Below are 8,046 nucleotides of genomic sequence, written 5' to 3' on the forward strand. Positions count from 1 at the left end.
GAAATTGGAAAAAAAAAAATATTTGAAACCAAAAAATATTTTGAAACTAAAAAAAGATTTGAAACTGAAAAAGTTTGAAACTAAAAAGATATTTTGAAATTGGAAAAAAAAAAATATTTGAAACCAAAAAATATTTTGAAACTAAAAAAAGATTTGAAACTGAAAAAGTTTGAAACTAAAAAGATATTTTGAAATTGAAAAAAAAAAATATTTGAAACCAAAAAATATTTTGAAACTAAAAAAAGATTTGAAACTGAAAACATGTTTGAAATAAAAAAAAAAAAAAAATTGAAAAAAGATGTAAAATTTAAACAAGTTTTAAAATAAAAAAAAATATTTTGAAACTGAAAAAAGTGTGAAACTGGAAAGAAGTTTGAAATGTTCAAAAATACTTTACAAATTCAAGTTTTTTTCTCAGTTAAATTTGTTTTTGTGAACAAACATTATGGCCCTAATTTAGCTCCAATCAGGAGAATGATGCATTTTAAAGGCTGACCAGTGAATTTAAGCCCAACTGAGCGACCAGTTTGTGGAGTCTGTGTACAGTTAGATTATGTCTCCATCTGTTCCAAGTTGTTCAAAGTTTCCTCGCCGTATTTAGATTCCCCACCTCTTTGGCGATATTTTGGAATAAGGTGTGTCCCCCAGCCACGGTGTTTACACTGGAGTTGAGGTCGGGTGAAATGACTGAACCGTTTGACAAACTGGAGGAATTTTCTGTCAACACAGCCAAACTGTTTGAAAGGCCGAGTTTAGAGAAACAGGAAGGTTAACGAGGGTTAGACTGTTTGTGTTTCAGCTGCTGAGGATCACTCTCACCAGCTTCATTAGCCGTATTGACAGACCCTTGGAAAACTATTCATTACCATCATCACCTTTACGAAAGACACAAGTACATTCAAGTAAAAAATATAAGTAAAGAAGACAAAAATAGAGATTGAGACTTAAAGGTAACATATTATGCTTCGTTGAACAGGTTAGAATAATTCTATGGGAGATACAAAAGATATTCATTACTCATTTTTTACACAAAATCATTCTTAGATGATGAGATTTTACTTGGTTCCTTTCAGAATTAGCTGTTTTAGGACCTCCTGTCACTTTAAATTCAAATAAGCTGCTTCTGGCACTCAATCCTCACTCAATGCTAACCATCAAAGGTGAACATGGCTGTGAACAGATCTGCAATTATATAACCACACATCTTTGAAAAGCAGAACTGGAACCTTCTGCACAACTAACAAGAATGCACCAAGTGGTTTCTGAATGGTAAGTCAACTAAAAAACACTTTTCCAGCAGTTTTCCAGCAGCACAAACCAAACATGCTGGACTTCTAAACCACATAAAAGTGCAAACTAATTACTTTGTAATGTGTGTCAAATGTATATTTTTTTCAAAATGGCAGTTTCTTATTGATATTAAATGGCAGCATTTATTTAAAGATTGAGCAAACTACACAAATATAAATGCAAATGGTATTTGGTTCTTCAGGTTTGTGGTTTCAATGTGACAAAATATGAAAATGTTCAGAAGGTGTGAATACATTTTTATATCCCATTAAATCTGAAATTAAAACAAGGTGTAATATAAAATGTTTAGAAAAATAATGCAGTGTTTTTCATGAATTTAGTTGTTGACGGCCGCATCATGCTGCGGGAAGGTTTCTGTCGGCAGGGGAGGACGGTGGTACAGCATGGTCATCTGAGCCAAAAGCAATAGAAACTGGAGATCTGCCGCCTGCTGAAGAGAAGGCAGCCGAGTCCAAAAGCAAAGGCCAGAACTGTTAAAACAATAATCCTGTCCTGTTCTGACCTGCAGCTGGAAGTCAATAACTTTAACAAAAAAGAAAGCAGAGAAGCTTCCTCTTACTGCAGACAGTGCAGTTTGTCCTCTGAAGAGGTAAACTGCAGGTTCTGCTGTTTTTATTTTCACAGTTATGGTATTTGTGTGAGCCGTCCCGCCCAGCCCCTCCACCCCTCATGTTCAACTTATTCACAGAGGAGCCTTGTAAACCAGAATGCCCCTTTCATAGCCCCAATAACAGCCTCCTGCAGACACGCATCATCGCGGCGAAGACGTCAGCTTTGGCACTTCATGCTGCAGCTGCAGCTCGTCCTGCTGCATGGAGACAAGATCACACCGCATATCTGGACTTTAGCATCAGTTATGGCAAAAAACCAAATACTATTTTTGGTCTATAGTATCTAGGGCAAATACCCTTTTACACTTGACATAAGACAAAACTAACTTATAAGTAACTCTTCAGAGAGACATAGGAGCTTATTAAGTTAATAACTCATTAAAACTGATTAAAAAAAAGTTTTAGTTACAGTGGTAGAAATGTTATAAATAAAATAATCTGCCAGTAGAACTAATAATTTATCATCAATATTAAGGAATTATTTACTTAAACAAGGTCATATTTGTTGCTAAAATATTATTTTAAGTTAGTTTTGTCTTATATCAAGTGTATTAAGATATTCAGAAACTTAACAAAAATACTTGGTGAAATTTGATGTTTTTTCAGTGAAAGTGAACTTTTTATGCAATAAACCAGTAACAGGACAAGTAGCAAGACCTGGACTGGTGGTTTACCAGCAACATTAACGAGGAAGCTTTAAATGTGACAGTTTTATCTTTTGAATATTTTATGGATGAAACTATGGATAGAGAGATAGTTTAAATCAGGGCTGTCCAAAGAACAGCCCTCCAGATTATTTTGATTGGCCCACAAATCAAGAGTGAATTCATAATTAATTCAAGATTTTCACAGTCAAAAGTCTGTGAAATTGCAATTTCTCTATCTTTTTAAATCATATTTTGTACTTAATTTTACTGTATAATTCAAAATTGTGTCTGTTTTTTTTGTTAAGCTGTGTAACATAATCTTAAATGTTGAGAGAGGTGCATACAAATAAAATATATTATTATTTATTTTATTTACAAATACAATGCTCCAAGACATTTTTTTCTAGGTGCAAGACAAAGTATTTTTATTTTGTTAACAATATTTCTGTTTTCATTGGTTATATTTTTGCTGAATCCAGTAAGTACTACATTTGTTGCCAAACTTAAAAAATAACAATGAAATAAAAGAAAACTAAATAAAGATAATAACCCTAAAAAACTTTGGGAAATATTTACCTCTCATTTAATACAGCGACTCTGCAAGATACTGCTTATATTTTGTAGTAACAATTTACAGTTTATTTTTCTACCAGAATTAGACTACTTTACTTCATTAAAATAATGTCTAGTTACCATATTATTGGAAAGATAAAACAAGAAATGAATTATAAAATAAATCTTTTAAACTTTAATTAAAAAATATGGCCACTGAGTTCTCTAAGCTTTTGGCCCTAATGGCAAAAGGTTTGGACACCACTGGTTTAATCAAAGTCATGCAGTAAACTGAATATTTAGTTAGTTATTGCTTTATTTCATATAAAAGGGGAAAAAATAGCATATTTTGCCATATTTTGCCCCTTGGTAGGTTACACTGCTATAACATTTCAAAACATAACCTTTTAAAGAGTAAAAATGCAATTAAAATAATTATCCATCCATCCATCCATCCATTTTCTATACGCCCTTGTCCCTAGTGGGGTCGGGAGGGTTGCTGGTGCATGGCGAGAGGTGGGGTGCAGCCTGGACAGGTCGCCAGTCTGTCGCATTAAAATGGTTATTCTATCTGTTATTTTAGTTATTAACGTTAAATAATTAGTTATCCTATTTTAGCTGCTATATGTGCATGTCTTCATTGAAAAGAAGGTGTAGTCCTCATTTTCACCTACAGGCGGTGCCGACGTTCTCCTACCTGCCTTGGCCATTTGTTATTGGCCCACACTGGGTTTTAGCCACGCCTTCTCAAACAAAACTTCTTTCTAATTGGCTGTTTCTGACGCCAATCATTCATCTGTCAAATTGGCTTCGTGGAAACTGTCAACAACAGCGAGTCGAGCGTTCCAAAGCAGCAGCAGCAGTAACAGCATTAGACCTTTTTATGGCACCGTAAGTTTAATATTTTACCTCCTGTTGCTGATGAATGGTAATAAATGGGAAGTGATAAGTGTTGATGTCCGTGGTATTATGTAGTGTCAGTGTCAAATTCTGACGTAAGGGCAGCAGAAGACTTGTTTACGTTGCCAAATTAGCGGCTAGTCGAATGCTAACGCAAGCTAACAGCAGCTAAAATATGTCGTCAAAATTAACGTTAGCTCAGGACAGCTGCTTCCAAAACGAGAAACAATAAAGGTGGCATTTAAATTCACAATAACAGTTTTAAATAATGTTTTATTTTTATTTTATTTACAACAGTGTAAACTCAACTTGCAGTCAGATGTTCGTTGGGTAAACTAATGTGTTTCTGTAATAATAATATCAACTGCATTGTATTAACATTCCCGTGCTAAGAACTGTACTTTTATATTTCATTTAATCCGTCACCTTGACGTAATTTCGTACACAGCTGAAGGTGTCAGGCCAACTGAAGCGTTATGTAGAGCCAGATGAATGGCACTTCCCCTTTAACTCATTGAAATTTCATTCTTTACATGACTAAAAGTCCTTTTTAATTACTTTAACACTCATGCACAGTCTATTATCAATTAACAGCTTATGATAAGTAACATAAATTTGGTAGTTATTAATTAATTTTAATGAAGACTAAATGATTTATATTTCCATTTGCTCATTTTCATAATCTATTTTTGCAGTCCATTTCCTGTGAACTACTTAACTCCTACAAATATAATTATTTTTGTCCCATTTGTGCCAATTTCTTATAGAATAAATAACCGGGGCAGCGGGTCAATTTATTCCTCTAGTTATTGTCACCCACCTTTAATTCACTCATGTACATGCATCTCTCTTTCCATTTTGTGCTTATAAAATGACCAATGTCATTTTCATATTTTATGGAGACAAATCATAATTGGGAAGCATAAATATCAGACATAATTTGCTTTAGCTTTAGAGCAATATTACTGTGTGTAATATCACTCAGGATTTCTGAAATGCAGTGTTTGATAGGAGACATTCAAACACTGCATGCAAATGCAGGTTGACGAGGAAATCATGATTAAAAACAAAAAAGATTGAAAAGAGTGATAAAAAACTGAGATGAGTTTGGATGAATTAAAACTGTCATCGCAATAATGCTTGTTTTCCTAATATGGTGCAGCTATGATTTATTTGTGAATTATGACCAGAGTTTATTAAAAAAAACAAACTGAGGACTTTCTTGCTGGCATTGGAGACACATAAACACATTAACTGTATAATAGACTATTGATAGATTATGGAAAATTACTTCAAATATACTACACATCTTGTGCAATTCTGCTTCAAATTCAAATAACTTTGTGTTTATTAGGTTGTTAATTCATCTTTTACAAATCAAAATTCGCTTAATAGACAGTTATTTTAAAAAAAAATGAAGTTTGCACCTGGTCAACTTGTTTGACTCGTTGTCAGTTGCACTGGTGCAACCAATGCAGTATTAACCATGTAATAATATTATATCAGAGTAATAAAATCAAATTGTTTCAGTTTATTTATAAGCCACAAATTCACATTAAATGTTACCTTAAAACAATTTAGTTTATGTTAGGTATAAAGAATGAATGCAGTAAAGCAGACATGAAATCCAGGAGTCAAGGTCAGGTTGAATCAGTGACTGAAGCCGGATCTTTTAAGGCAAGGAAGCTAAAAAGGTAATTAGTGACTGATTTTAGATTGGTCAAGGAGCAACCACTGAAAGGTCACTTACTTTTTTATTTATTAAATCCTACTATCTAAAAACTGCTACTATTCCCATTATTTACAGTTTTATCATGCATTTATGCTAACCAACCTTCAACTGACATACTCAAGTAATAATCAGTTTATTGCAAAATAAAGTACATAATGTTTATTTTTACTGTTTACATATTTTACTTACCCAGAATATTTTGAATGTAGTTTATTTAAATAAAAAAAAAGACATCTGGACTCCAGTTTTGTCTAAAAAGTTATGACATGTTGGAGTATTTGAGGTGTAGTTTTGTTCACCTGGGATTATGGATTATACCAGATTATTTAACATTTTTTATTTGCATTTGCTGAATGTGGCAGAAAAATCAATGCAAGGAAGTAAAAATGTGACCCAACGCTCATCAACGTCATGGCAACCTAAATCACAATAAACACTGTTAACAGCTGTTCTTTATTTAGGTAATAGTTTCTTTTTTAAAAATTTCCATTAACAGTATTTCAGATTCAGCCTCATGAAATGTGAGAGTTTATGAAACCAAACTAAAACAGCCCTGAGAGACTTCCTGCTGGGTGAGAGCCACATTTTAATACAATAGACTCCTTAGAAAACTACTGTTCTATAATTAGCAGTTGTTAAATGCCTCCCTTTTTATTTTTATTTTTTAACCATGTTTTTTTGTTTCTCATATATCCATTGAGCTCGGTTAAAGGGTTTTAAAGGAAACTTTTTCTTGTTGGTGGAAATAAACATTTCTACACCAAGAAAATAGAAAATATTTCATTCCACAGGAAACTTTATTTTGGTAAATTGGGGCTTTTTAATAACCTAAAACACTATATTTTCTACTTCTTCATTGAAATACTGATGTTTAGTGAGACATACAGAAAATAATGTAATTTTTAATTGGAAAAAACAAAATTATGACCCACAATGCAAAAAGTTTAGTTTAGGAGCCGAGGTTGCAAAGGTACCTTTTACTGTGTTTGTGTTTATGGCTTAACATATAAGATCATCAGATCATCTTTAGAGGTCAAGACAAACTGGACGGTAACAAATGTTCCTAAAATAGCCTTAAATAAAAATTACAAGCAGTTCTAAGTTGCATTAGAAAATGTTGGACATTTTGTTTAACTGGAAATGAGAGGTAATTGATATTCAATCGATATGGTTTCAGATAAACAACAACATTCTTCAAGGGGATCTTGATCTTTTTTGGCAGCCATGTTTGTTTTCCTTAGCATTGACCTCCCAGACGGGTTGTTTATTATCTCAGCTGTGTTGAGCTACGTTCAGTAACAGTAATGTTCACTGCTGCAAAGCCAGTCTGCAGTCCTACATTCCTGATGTGCGAGTGTTGTAACATGTCACAAAGCAATAATCAGGTCTGTCTGCTGACTTTCCTGTCTTTAAGCTGCTAATCATCAGGTAGTTAAAATCTGAAGACTCTGGGCTCTTCATTAGTCTTTCCTTCATGTTTACATGTCTACAGAACAGCAGCAGCGTTATTATAACTATAAACATTTCATTTGCAGTCTGATGTCTCCAGACTTGGACTTGTTTAAATTCATGTTGCCAATAATCAAAAAGGGCGGCAACTAATGCTTTTTAGTTTACTTTTTGTTTAATTAGGGCTGGACAGTAAATCAATATCAATATATCGAGATAGACATGATCAATATCAATAGATAATAAATCTGATAGAATATTTATTATATAGATACAGTCGTTCTCATGTGGTGTCACACTTCTGGAAACTTTGTAGGTGACGGCCATCTTGGTAAGCATACGTAACTAGCCATCATGACAGCTGCTATGACAACAATAAACTAGCCACAATATAAGAAGTAGCTCTTGTTTTGCTAATATCTAATTTATAAACGGTATAAGTACATTGCAGCTATTACTTAATTATAATTTTTGAGTACTCTGCTTTCTTTCTGTTGGCTGGGAAGCCATGGTTCATCTTTGCACTGTGCTCACCTACCAAGATGACGGTTGTTACCAACTTGCTGGGTAACAAGCAGTTTCAAGTTCTCCTCAAACTTCGGTTACCTAGCAACAACCTGCTTAGTAACGGGCATAGCGGCACTTTCAGGTTTTTCTTCCATGACTCATAACTGCTTAAGAGAAAAACGATAAATCGTGCAGATGGAAATTATTGAGCTTGTTTTAATTTATCATATAATTGATTATGACGGTATTAGTTACCAGAGTAAAAAAAGATTATTATTGCAACTAGGCCTGTCGCGATAAACGATAAATCAATTAATCGCACGATAAATTAAACCTA

General features: G+C 33.4%; 1 protein-coding gene across 1 annotated transcript in view; it reads left to right on the forward strand.

Annotated features, from left to right (window-relative positions):
• Window positions 1-3,925: 3,925 nt before the first annotated feature.
• LOC106960855 (inositol hexakisphosphate and diphosphoinositol-pentakisphosphate kinase 2-like) overlaps window positions 3,926-8,046 on the forward strand; it is a 68,936-nt gene continuing 64,815 nt past the window's right edge. Inside the window, exon 1 of the mRNA XM_015054208.1 lies at window positions 3,926-4,012. The gene's annotated coding sequence lies outside the window, so the exon portion shown is untranslated. The remainder of the gene's footprint in view (window positions 4,013-8,046) is intronic.

This window comes from Poecilia latipinna, unplaced genomic scaffold, assembly GCF_001443285.1.
Source record: "Poecilia latipinna isolate Pla-1442-1.1 unplaced genomic scaffold, P_latipinna-1.0 Scaffold1237, whole genome shotgun sequence".
Taxonomy (NCBI): domain Eukaryota; kingdom Metazoa; phylum Chordata; class Actinopteri; order Cyprinodontiformes; family Poeciliidae; genus Poecilia; species Poecilia latipinna.